This window comes from Delphinus delphis, chromosome 11 (assembly GCF_949987515.2).
Source record: "Delphinus delphis chromosome 11, mDelDel1.2, whole genome shotgun sequence".
Lineage (NCBI taxonomy): Eukaryota > Metazoa > Chordata > Mammalia > Artiodactyla > Delphinidae > Delphinus > Delphinus delphis.
The window spans coordinates 88,769,139-88,785,261 of record NC_082693.1 but is presented as its reverse complement, the minus strand read 5'-3'; the positions used below and the strand labels follow the sequence as shown (position 1 = coordinate 88,785,261).

The 16,123-nt window shown below is 46.9% G+C and overlaps 1 protein-coding gene and 1 non-coding gene across 2 annotated transcripts in view; both read left to right on the top strand.

Annotated features, from left to right (window-relative positions):
- The window catches only part of LARGE1 (LARGE xylosyl- and glucuronyltransferase 1), a 583,936-nt gene that overhangs the window by 209,942 nt on the left and 357,871 nt on the right, over positions 1-16,123 (top strand). The window lies entirely within an intron of this gene.
- LOC132434648 (small nucleolar RNA SNORA76) lies at positions 3,235-3,372 on the top strand. The gene has a single exon (XR_009521366.1). It is a non-coding gene; the product is annotated as a small nucleolar RNA SNORA76 (small nucleolar RNA).

Below are 16,123 nucleotides of genomic sequence, written 5' to 3'. Positions count from 1 at the left end.
ATGTCCATCCAGGTGTCCCACTGCCACCTTCTGTGGCACCCTTTCTGGTGGATAGACTCAGGGTCTGGTGTACCATCATGTTCACTAGATTCCTTTATAAATGCCAGCTCCTCTGAGTGTCAGCAGCTCTCTTCAGTCTGTGGAGGCTGGTCACATGGCAGTGCTAGGCTCTACTGAAAGCACCTTTTCTCCTCCAGGCCATGTGGTGGTTGAGTCCTGAGCTATCCATCCTGGAAAATGGTCAAAGACCTTTTTCCTAAGGGTCCTACAAGGTGATATCTGGGGCCGCATCGTTCTCAGCCCTTCAGACTTCGTCAGCCTGCCCGAGTGTCTCTGCCTCTGAGAAACCTTGGCTTGCTCCAGCTGGCACATGTGCCCAAATGTCCATTTGATGGGTCTCTGCTTGGAGATTCTGCAGACGTTTTCAGAGCCAAGGACACATTGGTTCCCTCATTTTTATCTCTCTGGCTTTCTCAGATGTGCTCGCTGTTGTTGATTTTCATGGGGGGTACTTGCCCAAGGCCTGCACAGTACTACTAAAATCACAACAGTGACATCAGCCACTTGGGTGTGTGGGTAGCCAGTGGGAGTCAGCTCCATCTGGAAACTAAAAAGAGAAACACAATCCTCTTCTTCTTTTCCTTCCCCCGGACTTTTCTGTATCTTTGCAGGTAGATGGGGCCAAGTAGGGAATTTACAAATTGACACTTTTTTTTTCCCCAAGCAGCTTGATGTTTTAAAAAAAGTTCCTTTGATTCCAGAGAACTGGGAGCAGGGAGTAAGCTTGGCCGGGAAGCCAGAGCGATGGGAGAGAGCTGGTGGTGGAGGGTTGCTGATGCATATGTGCCTGGAGTCCTGTGTGCTTGGAAAACCTCGGCTGTACACTGCAGATGTAGCTGTAAACCCCAGCAAGAGGAACCTGATAACCATTTCCAGCTGTTAACACCTGGAGACTTCCAAAGTTATTATGAAAAGAGCATCTCTGGCAAGCCAAACTTTATGAATTTTGTTATTTTAGGTCAAATACTGTTCCTACTCATCTGGGCATTCCGTGTATTTTATTGATGGACACGCAGTAAAACCATCAGGCTGCTGGTGCCAGAGGGCATGGGAGGTGTCGCTTTAGCAATTGGCAGGAGGACGACAAAGATAAAGGCACATCCCACTCCTATCAGGGTGGTAAGGGAGGGGAGTGGCTTTTCCCCTTCTTCCCGTTTCTTTATTAGTCATAACATTATTCAGCTGGAACTGGTCTCTGTGTGCCAACTCTGGATCTCCTGGAGATGATTGAATCCTTACTTGATGATGGAGGTAATGATTTCTTTTTCAGTCTGCCTTCAACCTGCAGTGTTACCAGGATGTGAACTGGTGTAGGATCATGAAGACTCTGTGGTGGTAGCTGCCTTAGGGCAGACAAAGGCCAATGCATGGGTTTATACCTGTGCATTTTGAGAACAAGAACTTCTAATGGTAGGTTAGTTGTGCAAATGATCTAGGACCCAGGCATCTTGTCTTGATTTGCTGAATCCTTTCTTTAAAGCTATTCAGTCATTCTTTGCTAAGAATCTCCCCCACTCCCTCCACAGGGGAGTCCAAAATTACATCACGTTGTTTATTAATTGTATTAGTGTTTATGAGGCCAAGACTTACTTGCTCCAGGTCACGCAGTGGGTTGCTGGCAGAGCTGGGACTTGAACCTGTGACTTCCTTCCCAGCCTGATGCTGTTCCCCTTATACAGTGCTACTTTTGCCACTTTCTAGGAGTCCTCATCTTTCTACTCCTGCCTCTGCACTGCAGAGGGTGCCCCGAGAGGGAGCCTTCCTGGGCTCTGACGAGAGGGTCCGTCTTAGCCATTGGAGGCCTGTGTCGGGATGTGGGCCGGTCCTTGTGATTCTCCTTTGCTATAATGGGAAGCAGCCCTCAGAAGAGAAAGACTTGCATTTGTATGCAGCCAGTCGGATGGCGTTGAAATAAACGCAGCACAGATCAAACTACACACAGCCAGCACGTCGCGGGGAAGAGGAACCGAAATGGAATGCTGATTTTTCTCACCACCTTCTTTAGAAACTTTCTTCCTCGCCACCCACCGGATGATGCTGGCTGTTGGGGCAGTCTAGCATTGAGATGAAACGCTTAGGTTTGGGAGACAGCCCTGTGTTCAAATCCATTTATCGATGGATGTATTTCCTATTTATAGTCTGTGGGACCCTTAAGGGAAGTCACTTTTCTGAGCTTCAATCCTTTCATCTATAAACTGGGCCTCTTAACGTCTCGCTTATAGATTTTAAGAGAGTTAAAATAATAGATGAACATAAGGTGCTTTGCACGATGCCTCGAACATATTAGCATTCAGGAACGGGTCGGTGCTGTTCTCATCCGCGGCAGCAGCATTGTTTCGACTGCCTCATTGACTTGGATGGATGTGGGAGTGTACGTAATAAAATACCCAGTCTAGAACCTGGCCTCTGGTTATCGTTAATAAATGAAAGCTGTTGTAGTCGTGTGGGGAAGCTCAAAGATCTGAGTAATTCAGCAGAAACCACAGAACTGGAGGAATCTGGGACTTAGATTCTTCTCCCAGCCCCGCCTCAAAAGAACTGGACTGCCCTGGGCCAGTTGTTTTGTTTTATGACCTCACATTCTGCATCAGTTGCATGGGGGTAACTGAGCTCTGTGGGATACTGAAAAGAGAACAGAGGTGAGGTGCCTAGCTCGGTGCTGGAATAAGGCCAGGGCTCCATCAACGGCCGTCGAATCTGAATTGCTGGTCCCATCAGCATCGCTCTTTCTGGAGAGTAAACTGTTGGTTCATCCCAAGAACTGTAAATCGTGCTTAGCCTTTAACTCAGTGATTCTATTTTTAGGAATGTACTGTTCTCACGTACAGATTCTAAAGGAGAAGGTGGAGCTGGGTAGAGTGGAGCCTGTCAGAGGGCTTCACAGCAGCGCTGTTTACAGCAGCTCAAATTGAAGACTCCACACGTACCCAGCGTTGTCAGGCATCTTGGGTGTTTTAATACCACAGAGCCCTCTGGGGCTGTGGGGAATGTCAGGTGCCTGGGAAGCGGACGTGGCTTTCAGTCTGGGGGGTGTCCCATTTGGGAGGGAGTTGAGCGGTGGTGGGAAGGCAGTGACCCTCTATTTTAACTGAGGTCCAGGGAGGGCTGGCAGTGTTTGAAATCATTCCATTGAGCACCATTCCCTGTGGGTCCCCTGCTTTGGCCACAGCCAAGGCACTGCCTTGGAACCTCTGCAGGGCCTGTCCCGTGGCCTCAGGGGTCAGGAGGCAGTGCCAGAGCAAATCCAGCCTGTTCAGATACGGGGCTGCTTAGGTGCCACCTAGGTGATTCCTTTGGCAACAAGTGACATTCGGCAAAGGGCACGGCTGACAGAGGCCTTGAAGAGGCGGGTGTTGCAGGGAGAATGTGATGCACAGAGAGGGTAGGAGGGCAGGGAGCCTGGGAGTGGCTGCAATTGTATGTGTAAAGGCCGTTCTGTGTGCAGACCCTGGGCAGAGGCTTGTGGGTGCAGGACAGAGGGATGGTCTCCTCTGCCTGGGTTCTCTGATGGGCCTTGTGCTTGGGGAATGGGGCTTGGTCACACGAGACTCGGGGATCCCCCAGTGGCACCGAGAGTGTGCCCAGAAGGGTGACGATCATACATCCTCAGAGAACCAGCGAGGCACAGTGTTCACGAAGCTTTTGGCCCCGAGTGAGCACTCAGTGTGTCAGTTGCCTTCCCACCTCCTAGAGGTGGGGGTCGGGGGGTGGTATTTCAGCACGTGGCCTTTTTAGACATATTACAGTAATCATCTGGTCAGAATTTCGGGGAAAGCTCCCAACTTCCGGTGCCGTCCGGCTGTCCACTGATGCGTCCTCATCCCTGATTGCAGCTCTACAAATATAGGTATGCGTCTTTGGAAACATTTGAATGGAATTGGGGGCGGGGGGGCTGCGAATCGTTACATCTACCAGCTGGTTATTCCTTCTTTTCATAAAGTCATTACAGCCTATGATAAAAGAAATGAGAGTCAATAAAATGGGGAATTAGGCATGTGGTAATTGCTAAGATTTAAGACCTAAAAGTTTGGCAATTCAGTGCTTTAGCGATCTTATTCTATCATCCGTCCGCTTGATGTCCTTTAGCCGGCAGCTCCATATTGAGGATAATTCAGCCTGGTACACAGATCCTTTTGTGATTTGGCCCGTGGCTTTGCCTCCTCAGCTGGTTTCCTCTTTCTGACATTTTTCTTTAACATTCCTGAAGGTGTACTTCACACAGTGTATGTGTATAAATTTCCTGTGGCTGCTATAACAGATTACCACAAACTTAGCCCCTTAAATTAATACAGATTTATTCTTGTATACTTCTAGAGGTCAGAAGCCCAGCATCAGTCTCTCTGGGCTAATGTCAAGGTGTTGGCAGGGCTGCATTCCTCGGCTTGTGGCCCCTCCCTCCATCTATGAAGCACATGTCTCCAATCTCCGCTTCTGTTTTCACAATGACTTCTTCTCCGGTGCCAGCTCTTCCTGCATCTCTCTTGTAAGGATTTTGTGATTGTGTCAGGTCTGGTCAGATAATCCCGGATGATCTCCCCATGTCACGATCTTTAATCGTACCTACAAAAAAGACCTATAAAAAGACCTAAAAAAGACCTATAAGTCTTTTTTGCCTTATAATGTAACATTCGCAAATTCCAAGAATGAGCACTTGGGCATCTTTGGGAACTATTATTCAGCCTACCCTCATGTGTCTTTGTATCTTGTGTTCTTGCTGCCTCCGATGCCTTTTCCTGCCTTGTTTGCCAGGCTAACTCCTATTCAGAACCCAGCCTCAGGGTCTTCTCTGTAAGAATTCCTTGGACCTCCTTCCTTTCCAGTCCCATTGATCTGGTAATGTTCCTCTCCTCCTTGCCTACCTAACATCTTGCACCTGTACCCTTAGTAGCATTATCACACACCATATAGTTGTCAGTTTGTCTCTCTGTCCCAGTCGTCCTTGCAGACAGGGACTGCATTGTAACCACCTTTTATTCCTACCACATAGACCCATGGCTGCACTCCGTAGGCACTGGTTGATGGGTGTTCAGGGGACCAGGGAAGGAGCACACCTCCTACCTTGAAGACATTGCCAAGGAGAAGCCCTTTGTCCTGATTTCCATGCAGCCTGTGGGCCTGGAATTGCATTTCCTCCTGGGACCTGAGTCCTTTGGGCTTCAGCATGTCCAGGTCCCATGTTTTCCTGTCCCTTCTGCTGTCTAATTCCCTTTGTTGGACTGCAGGAGATCAGCCTAACGAAGTGAGAGCAAAGAGACAATTTCCAATTCACACGTATATTGCTTTGCTTTTCTGTTTCTTGGCGAGGCTCTGATGACAGGGGTGGCTGCAGAAAATGTTCTTTCATCTAAATGATGTCCCTGTGGGGAGCTGGATTTGGACTTTTTGCTGGGCTGTGGAGAAGAGTGGGTATGGTAGACTCATGAGCCCAGGAACAATGAAGACACAGAAGTCAATGCAGAAACTGCAAGTTCGATTCAGTCAACATTTATTGAGAACATACCGTGTGTCTGCTCCCATGCTAGGGCTTGGCGTCCAGAATCAATGTCTAGCATTTATTAAGTAGTTATTACGTGCCAAACATTGGTCCTAGTTCTTTCATTCTATCACATCCTTGACCTGATAGAACTGCCCTGGGAAATATAGGCCCCATGATTATCTGAGTTTTACAGATGAAGAAACTGAGGCAGAGACAAGTTGCCTTAAATGTTTTCAGTCGTGCTCCAGTAAGTGGCATGGGCTCCAGAGCCCACTGCTGTACCGCCTTGCTGATGGAGAAGACTCAGTCTCTCTCCCCAGAATACTCATGGTCTGGAGGTGGCATCTGAACTGATAGCACACTGGAGGGCGAGTGGATCCACGGGTGGTCAGAGGCTTCAGAGGACATCCCAGGCAGAAGCAGTTAAAGAAAACAAAAGCAGGGAAGTGTGAAGGTGATTGTTTTGTCCAGGGAAGAGTGAGTAGCAATTCAGGATGGTATCGGTGGCTTTCAGAGTTGTAGGAAAGATTGACAAAGAACGAGAGACCTCACTCTTCCAAAGCCTCACTCTTTGGAATCCCTTCTCTACAGTGCGGAGGGACGGGAGGGTGTAGCCAGAGAACGCATTTCCCAATCTGTGGTCTGGAGGTGAGCAGCTGTAGGTGAAGATGACGATGACAGTAATGTCTCTCAAACTGTGATTTTGTTAAAACGCAGACTCTGATTCATAAGCCTGGGGTGAGCTGGTGAGTCTTCCTTTGTGATGAGCTCCCGGGTGATGCTGATGTAGTCGGTACCTGGGTCATACTTTGAGCAGCGAGGTGTAGGGGGGATGAAGGTGCTACAGGGAGTGTGGGCGAAGGTGCTTGGAAATGATGCCCTTATTTTGCCGTCAGGCTAGAGGGTTGGGCGGGTCTGTGATAATGTTCTCAAGAAGAATGGCAGTAGGTGGAGAGGAAGATGGGGAGGGGGGGCAGAGCTATTCCGCAAGAGGAGGAAGAACCTGGAGTTTTGCAGGTTCATAGGAGGCCGTTGGAAAGAGAGTGGTGCACCAGTGACAGTTAGGCTCGATGACATGACGGCAGGTTCCCTGTAACAGTGGTTTCACCAGAGGGAAGCTTAGTTTTCTCTCACATCCGAGAAGTCAGGGTGTTGGCAGGGTAGCGTGGTGCGGTAGTTTCACGGTATCGCTAGATCCCAGGATACTATCTTGCAATTCTCCCATCCGCAGCTGTGAGCCAGAGCACCTCAGTGTCCATCGTGGCTCTTGGGTGTCAGCATCCTTGTAGGCCAGCAGCCAAGAAGAAGCAGGGAGAAGGCCAGGACGGGCGCACATCTCAGAGGGCAAACTGCCTCTGGGTGGCCTTCCTGAAGTCCCACAGCCATGCTTAGCTGCCCTAGAGGCTGTCGGGTATACAGTCTTTTCTCTGGCTGCTTTACTCCCCTGAATGGAAGCCGGGTTCTCTTCCTAAGCAGACAAGGGAGAGTGGCTCTGGGCTGGCAACTTGGCCGGCCTTGCCGCAAGTGGAATCCATGGTGAGCATGTAAAGGTGGGGTGGGGGGGAGTGGATGTCAAATTAATCAGATTTCAGAGCACACCTGAGTGATGGCCCCCTGTGCCCATGGGGCTCTGAATGTTCTCTCGCCCTCTGCTTGTCCTAGTTCCTTAGTGCATCTCTCTCCTCTACCATAGAAAACCTATCCAAAACCTTCTTACCCTACATTGCTACCTCCTCTGAGAAGTCCACCCGGACTCTTGAATCAGAATCTGTCCTCCATCCCCTGAATGGAGCGTGGTCTTGGCACCTCCATCGGCCTTCATTTCATTCCATTTTATATTTTATTTAGTCATTTGCACACGTACCTCTTCAGATTTCGAGGCAGCATCTGTCCCCCAACACGGTGCCTGGCATAGGATGAATTCCTAGGACTTTTTTTTTTTTTTTTTTTTTTTTTTGCGGTACACGGGGCTCTCACTGTTGTGGCCTCTCCCGTTGCGGAGCACAGGCTCCGGACGCGCAGGCTCAGCGGCCATGGCTCACGGACCCAGCCGCTCCGCGGCATGTGGGATCCTCCCGGACCGAGGCACAAACCCGTGTCCCCTGCAGCGGCAGGCGGACTCTCAACCACTGCGCCACCAGGGAAGCCCTCCCAGGACATTTTAGTTAAACTTCAGCAAGTAGTTACACTTGAGTGATCAAGCTGCTGGCGTATGGTGCTGGGTGATTTTCCTGAAATAGGGCTTCTCAAACTCTAGACTCCATCAGAATCAACTGGAGGGCTGGTTCTAACAACTCCCCCTTCCCCCAATTTCTGATTTAGGAGACTTGGGGGTCTAAGGCTGTGCATTTCTAAGAAGTTTCCAGATGATACTGATACTGCTGGCCCCAGGACAACCCTTCAAGAGATCATTGTCCTTGAGAAACACCCAGATTTGTTTCTTCCCCCCGCCCCGGAAAACGTGTGATGTAAATTAGGCCTGAAAATAGACATGGGAATTCAATACAGGAATATTAAGTCAATGGATGAACTAGTAGAGAAATATCTGAGGTCAAGAGTGCATTAGAGTTTTGTTTCAATTTTTTTCTCAAACAAATCTCCTATATCACCTAATCTTAGATGCTGCCAATTGTAAGACACACCATTATTTTATATAAAGCCAAGAAATTTAAAAAGGCTTTTAATTAAACTGTGACACAATGCTTTCTCATCCTTTTGAATCTTTTATACTTATTTTTTTAATTTTTTTAACATCTTTATTGGAGTATAATTGCTTTACAATGGAGTGTCAGTTTCTGCTTTATAACAAAGTGAATCAGCTATACATATATTCCCATACTTATTGAAAGAGCCCTTTTAGACCTAGTTAGGTGGGTTTTATCGTATTTTACTGCTATGCCTACATGTGAAGGAAAATATGGGCAAGCATGTTGGTTCAGGTATTTTTTTTTAATTAATTAATTTATTTATTTTTGGCTGCATTGCTGCCCACAGGCTTTCTCTAGTTGCGGCGAGCAGGCGCTACTCTTCATTGCGGTGCGCGGGCTTCTCATTGCGGTGGCTTCTCTTGTTGCGGAGCACAGGCTCTGGGCACGTGGGCTTCAGTAGTTGTGGCGTGTGGGCTCAGTAGTTGTGGCTCGCAGGCTCTAGAGCGCAGGCTCAGTAGTTGTGGCACAGGGGCTTAGTTGCTCCGCGGCATGCGGGATCTTCCCTGACCAGGGCTCGAACCCTTGTCCCCGCATTGGCAGGTGGATTCTTAACCACTGCACCACCAGGCAAGTCCCAGTTCAGGTATTCTTAAAGCTTCTTCGCATTGAGCCTCACTCTTTGGAATCCCTTCTCTACAGTGTCATTGCCTCTGTGTTTTCTCTATTGTACTGTCCTCCATGTCGTTATGAGCATCAGATCGCTTGTAAGAATCCTGAGAAAGCATTTGTACCCACTTTGCAGCGCTGTGGAGCTAGCTTACTCCTGGCTCCTCTTCTGGGAATGTTGCGGACACACTGGACCCTCTACCTGCCCCTTCCCACAACCATGTGGGGCATAGGGGTTAAAAAGTGACCCCCCCCGCCCCCGCCACTGTCTCCAGGATTTTCATGGAAGCCACTGACACCTGTTGTGAATGTGCTAGCGGTGCAGCTGTGTTACCACTGCTGTATGCTCTCTAGTTATTGCTGGAGGCTACTTGATTTCAGAGATGTTAGAATGTGAAAAACAGTTTGTCCTAGAATTAGTACATTTTTTAAAATATCCACCACGTGCTGGGCACATGCTTCACTGTCATGGCTTTTTGTATAATCCATCCCAGTTAACATTTACGACGGTTGTCAGAGGTCAGCGTTGTGACCTCAGGTTTAGAGATGAGGGCCTTGGATCCCCAGTAAACATGCAGACAGGCGGCATGCATTCACTCTTCAGATTTATTGAGCTCCTACTATGTGCCAGTCACCATTCCATATACTGGGAATACTGAAGTGGAAAATAGGTACAGTCGGCCATCCGTATCTGCAGGTTTCACATCCATGGATTCAACCAACCATAGATCAAAAATACTCTGGGAAAAAAATTCCAGAAAATTTCAAAAAGCAACACTTGAATTTGCCGCTCGCCAACAATTGTTTACCCAGCATTTACATTGTCTTAGGTAAAATAAGTAATCTAGAAGTGATGTAAAATACACAGGAGGATGTGTATAGGTTAAATACTATGCCGTCTTATATAAGCGACTTGACATTTTGGTATTCACGGGCGGGTCCTGGAACCAGTCCCCCACAGATATCAAGGGATGGCTGGTTATAAGATTGAATCATATCTGTGCTATAAGAAAAAAATTCAAGATATACCAGGTATTATGGAAGGCTGTTTGAGTAAACACTAGAGTGAAGTGAGGGTGCTCGCCATACAGATAACAAAAGGATGCAGGTTCCAGCCAGAGGAAATTGCAGATGCAAAGGTCCTGTGGCAGGACTGTGCTTGTCTTATTGGAGGAACAGGTCTACGCAATTCTTACCTACAACACTATGAGAGCGAGTGCTTGGGAGTTTCTTCCCACACCAGTTTTCTGACTCTCAGGACTCCAACTGGCTGTCCCACGATGTAATGCTTGCACTAACTATCTAGTTAGTTCAGACCCCATGGCTTAAGGGCTTAGTTCCACAAGACTGTCCCCACTTCAGATTCCAGTCACATATCTCAGGTTGGCACCTGCACTTCTGCTCAACTGGGTGTAAATTCAGGGGGTTTCCACAACCCCCCCATCTTTGGAACTCAGGGAAGTGCTTTACTTACTGTCCCTGGTTTATTATTAAAGGGTACAAGTCGGGAACGAGGCAGGGATCACATATACACCCTCTGTAGGCGTGCTTCTCCCAGGACCGTGATGTGTCCATCAACCTGGAAGCTGTCTGGACCCTGTCACTTAGGGGGTTTATGGAGGTTTCATTGTGCAGGCATGATGGATTGAGTCAGTGGTCATTGGTGCTTAACTCAGTCTCCAGCCCCTCTCCCCTCCCTGGGCATTGCACATGGGGTGGGGCTGAAAGTTGCAACCCTCTAATCCTGCCTTGGTCTTTCTGGTGACCAGACCCCCTCCTAACGCTCTCTAGGGGTCCCCAGTCACCAGTCATCTCATCAGCATACACAAGACACTCATCATGCCAGAATTCCAAGGGTTTTAGGAGCTGTGTGCCAGAAACTGGGCACAAAGACCAAATATGTTTGTCACAGCAAGGAAGCCAATGGAGCTAGAGCAGCGGAAGCTCAAAAAATGCTTGATCAGTAGCCCAAGCTGGGATGTAGCTGGGCTGTGATTTCCAGATCTTTGGGTTCTAAGTTCAGGGTTTGTCCACATGCAGGTAAGTATGGGAAGCCCCTTTAGATTACATTCTTCTCTGTTTCCTAGAGTGAGTTCAATCTTTTAAGAAAGAAACGTCTTGATTAATTCAACTGCAGTCACAAGGCAGAGCAGAAAAATATTCTCATGGTTGTCACCACTGTGCTGCCTGGGAAGTACCCACAGTATTTGGCTCCTGAGTAGTGGTTAAACCAGCCCACGTAATGATGACAGCAGGTGTGGGAAAGTGGACAAAGGAAATGACATAGAAATACAAACATTTCATTCCCAGTGCATGTTCTCAAAATAGAACATGGGACTTTCAACTCTTTCTTCTTTGAAGAACGTAGTCAAGAGAGAGACTCTAGTAGCACACTGTAGAAGAAAGAGCAGAGATCAGGGTTTTGATCTCCGCTCTGCCAGTAATTAGTCATGGGACTCCCATCTATTAGAGTTCAGTTACAGACTAGAGAATGCATGAGTTTAAGCAGAAAAGGATTTGTTGCCATTATTAGGTGCCTTGCAGAATTCCAGGAGAAGCTAGAGGCACAGACTGTCAGCTGAGGGGCAGTTCTTGGAACCTCCCAGAACCAGATCGCCAGGGAAACTGTGGTTAAGAAGCCACTGGGATACCTCTCCCCATAAGGACCACCTTGTCTGCTGGGACCTGTGAGGGCAGCACGGGCACCATGTTTTTTGGTACTCATGAAGTTCAGGACTGAACTCGAGGATCTAATCACAGATGCCTCTGGAAAATACCAAATATCTCTTACTTATACTTGCCAGAAAAGAGTCAAGGCAACAGAAGAGCTGCCCTACCCCGTGATGTTCATTTTTGCGTCTAATCTCACACAGGTGTATCTGCTTGGTGAAAACTAAGTTTCACAGTAGGTGTCCAAGATGTAAAGGCATTTGGAGAATGTCTGATTTGTCTCTCAGTGTATGTAGGGGAAATGTTACAACAATCCTATTGTAAATGGGAGAGGATAAAGGGAAACAAAGGGAGGTAAGGTTTCTGCACTTCACTCAAACTAGTAAGCTGTCCGCCCTAGTAGGCGTTGCTAAGTTATGTAGATATAATGCAATATTCAGAGCAACCACTCCAAAAGCCATACAAAGAGATACACTGAAAAACACCATTAGCAAATCAATGGAATTCTAAAGAAAAAGCTTGAGCACCCCACAGAAAGCCAGGAAAAACTACCCTGAGATGCCACCACAAACCCACCAGAAAATGGCTAAAATTAAAAATACTGACAACATCAAATGTTGGCAAGGATGTGGTACAACTGTAACTCTCATACTTTATTGGTGGGAATATAAAAGGGTTCATCTGCTTTGAAAAGAAGTCTGGCAGCTTCTTATAAAACTAAATAGACACCTGTCCTCTGACTCTTCCGTTCCAATTGTAATTGTTGCCCAAACTGCAAACAACCTAGGTGCTCGTCAATAAGAGAATGGATAAATGTGATATATTAATATGACGACATAGCTCATACTGAGCAGTACAAAAACCCAGACAGCTGATACATGCAACAACGTGGGTGAATCGCACTAATGTTACACTCTGAAAGAAGGCATACCCAAAAGATTATATATTTGATGCCTAATGGACGAAGTTCTGGGGTGGGAAGAACCAATTTATAATGGAAATAAATTTTAAAAGTGCTTACATGTGGGGAGTGTGGGCAGAGGTTGAGTGGGAAGTCGGTTGAGTGAATTACATCATTAGCCCAATATGGTCTGTATCTTAAAGGTGGTTTGTGTTACATAGGTATAGATGTTTGTCAAAACTCACCAATGGTTGGTCTGTGCATTTCGTTGTATGTAACTCTATTAAACCCAAGTTAATGCAGTACATACCAAAGTGGCTAGAGAATAATGGGCTGACAAGTAACTTACTGTTTGGAAATGCATTTAAAAAATGGGTTGATGGATGACTAGAAGGGTAGGTAGGTATGATATAGCAAGTGTGGTAAGATGTTAATAATGGTAGAATGTAGGTGTAGGGATATACATGTTCACTGTAAAATTCTTTTACCATTACTGTATGTTTGAAAACTCTCATAAGAAAATGTTAGGGAAAAATCTTGAAAAAAAAAAAATCATAGAATGTGTGGTTCCTTCCTCTCCTGCCTCAGGTGGTGGTTGGTTGGTTGTTAAGAAGGTTAGTCCAGCTGTCTGGCACTGTGTTATGGGACACGGTGATTTTTGCTGAACTGAATATAGGGCAGAAAGGACTCGGCACCATCCACAGAAGATGCCCAATGAGGACTTAGCTACTTCTCTTAGTCTCAAATGATAGTCCCAAACTCCGATTTCTTTGATTCCCCATCCTGGCCTTTCCACCCCCGAGTCAGTGCCAGCCATGCAAAGACTACAACTAGCCATTTCAGAGATAAGGTTAAGTGTCAACTTTTATAGTTGGAAGGGACCAAGGGGGACTACCTCATCTTATTTCTCTTTTTGTGCGAATTTACCTAAATCAATCGGGTCATGCAAAAATCTTAGATGATTTTGTTAGGTAACAGTAGTGGCCAAAAAAGTTTGAGGTGAAAAAGGGTTAACTTCCCACTACCTCCTCCCTATATTCATCAGTCAGGAGGCATCAGGTGGTTCAAGCAACCTGAACAATATCTGTATCTCTGCCTTCTGTCATTTCAGATGCTCTCGCCAGCACCTTGCAGACAGGCTCATGAGAGGCAGGCATGGCGATGTTATAGGGACCATTGCTCTCACCCTCGTAGCCGGTATGAGGCAAACGGAGAGCGGTCTTTCCAAAGAGAGGCTAGAAACAAGACTGCTTAGGGATCACCCCTGGGATGGCATCACTAAGGATGGTGATTCCAATCTCTCTAGGTTTTCAGTATGTTTATGAAAAGGAGGAGAGAACCTCTAAAATATTTTAGCCAGCCCACATTTCTTGAAAACCTTCTCTCACCAATGAGCCCTCCTTTCTAATATTCCATATGCCACTTACCAAGCTGCTATGTCACCAAGAAAAACTCATTCCAAAATTTACCACGTCCAGATATTGATAACCTACTACCTACAGCCTACTTCGGGGTTGAGGTTTTCCAAGTAGAGTGCCTCTTGTTTTAATTGTCATAAAGTATACATAGGGAACTCCCTGGTGGTCCAGTAGTTAGGACTCCGTGCTTTCATTGCACGGGGCCCAGATTTGATCCCCGGTTGGGGAACTAAGATCCTGCATGCTGCGTGGCACGGCCCAAAAGAAAAACCAAAAAAAAAAAACAAACCGAAGAAAACCCCCAAAACGATAGATATACATACATGACAATATTTACCACTCCAACCATTTTTAAGTGTACCCTGCCATGGCGTTAAGCACATTCACAATGTTGTGTAACCATCACCACGATTCATTTCCAAAACTGGTTCATCACTGCAACTTCTCATTTCCCCTCCACCAGCCCCTGATAACCTCAATTCTACTTTGTTTCCATAAATTTGCCTATTGTAAGTACCTCACATATGTGGAATAGGGCATTGTTTGTCCTTTCGGGTCTGGCTTATTTTATTTGGCAAAACATCATTAAGGTTCATGCACATAGTGGCATGTGTCAGAATTTCCCTCCTTTTCAAGGCTGAGCGATGTGTCCTCGTAGGCAGGCATCGCATTTTGTTTATCCATTCATCTTCGGATGAATATTTGGGTTCTGCCACCTTATGGGGAGCGGGGGACTGTGGATAATGCTGCTGCCCCTTTTTTAAATACCTAAACTTTATACAAAGTACATATCTCGATAGCATATTTCGGGGGATGATGTTTACATAGGGAAAATATTTATGCTGCAAAAATCAATATACTGTTTTAAATAAGATAATGTATTACGGTAAGTATTAAGTCCTAGACCAGATACAACTGGTAGAAAATTGGAACTGTGTGTAGACATTCTGAGAAGCCTCCAAGCACCAGCAAACTGGGGACGTGCGCCTGGGGTGCTGCCGGAGATGAGAACAGCCAGGTGGCGGCCTCACGCTGACAGCCGCGTGGACGGTGTTCTCATCAGGAAGCACCGGGTTTTGTTTTTTTTTTTTAGCATTTTTACATCCTTGCAAGAGAATTTGTCACTTCGGTACAGGTGTTTTATGTTTATGATGTCTTTATTTCATTTTAGGAAATCGGGAGGGGAGGGAGTTGGCGTCACAACTAATGCATTGTTAAGTTTTAATTACAATCTTAATTTATAATTTTAATTATAACTTTTCCCAGTGAAAATTGTGGGAAATTGCTTCCCTGTTAGCTTTGTGGCACACGACGTTTTATTTTCAGGAATGAATTATTGGAATAACAAGGGAGATGCTTGCCTTTAAAGGTATATTACAGAAACTGAAACACAGAAGAAGGAACGTGGGTGCAGAGGCAGGAAGAGTCGTGCTGCCTGGAGAAGAGCAGGGACCCCCCTCCCTGGTTCCTTAGGGGTCTCCCGTTGGGTCCATGTCAGAGCCATCGAAGGGCCCAGAGAATAGGAGGAGGTCAAGTGTTAAGAGGAGTCATAGCCTTTGCAACTGCTTGTTTAAAGTCAGCCGTGATGGGCCAGGACACACCGGGAGGCTTAGGAGAGATGAATGGGGCTTGGCCAGTTTTTGTGTTGAGCGTGTAGGGAGGTGTACGCACGTGAGCCGACAGGCATGTATTTTGCTTGCTGACTTGCCCACTCCTGGCCTGTGAAGGGCCGTGTTCCAGTCTTGGGCTCACAGGCGTTCTTACTGCACAGTCAATGTTTGCTGGTGAGAAATGAGTCCACTGGTACCGCCGCGTCCCATACTCAGCCACACTGATTCTCTCTGATCAATGTCGTGTGCGTGGCTTGTAGTGTTAAGGCAACACCAAATCTATTTTTAATTCTCCCCTTCTTCCCATCTTTTGGAAAAGTGTGAAACCGCTCTTCCTGACCAGCAGCCTCTCCTTCTCCTCCCCCAAATGTCAATTGGATTAACACGTTGCGGTTGGGGATGCCTCCAGCTCCGCTTACAGCACGTGGAAAGCAACGGCATGGAGTCCTTGTGGGGTTTCAGTATTCATTCTCTCTTGATAATGTCCCCAGAAATTTACTCTGTTCTCAAGCCAGAGGGTGATGTGTGCAACTGCCAGGGCCGCACAGTCAGGCTGGGCTCTCCCCAGGCGAGGGCTGTCGGGCCTGCTGCCTCACTGGCTCTAATGCACTTTCTAGAACTAGAAAGGGACCCTCATGCTTTGAAGAGGAGCCAAAGCAGGGTCCAGAGGAGCC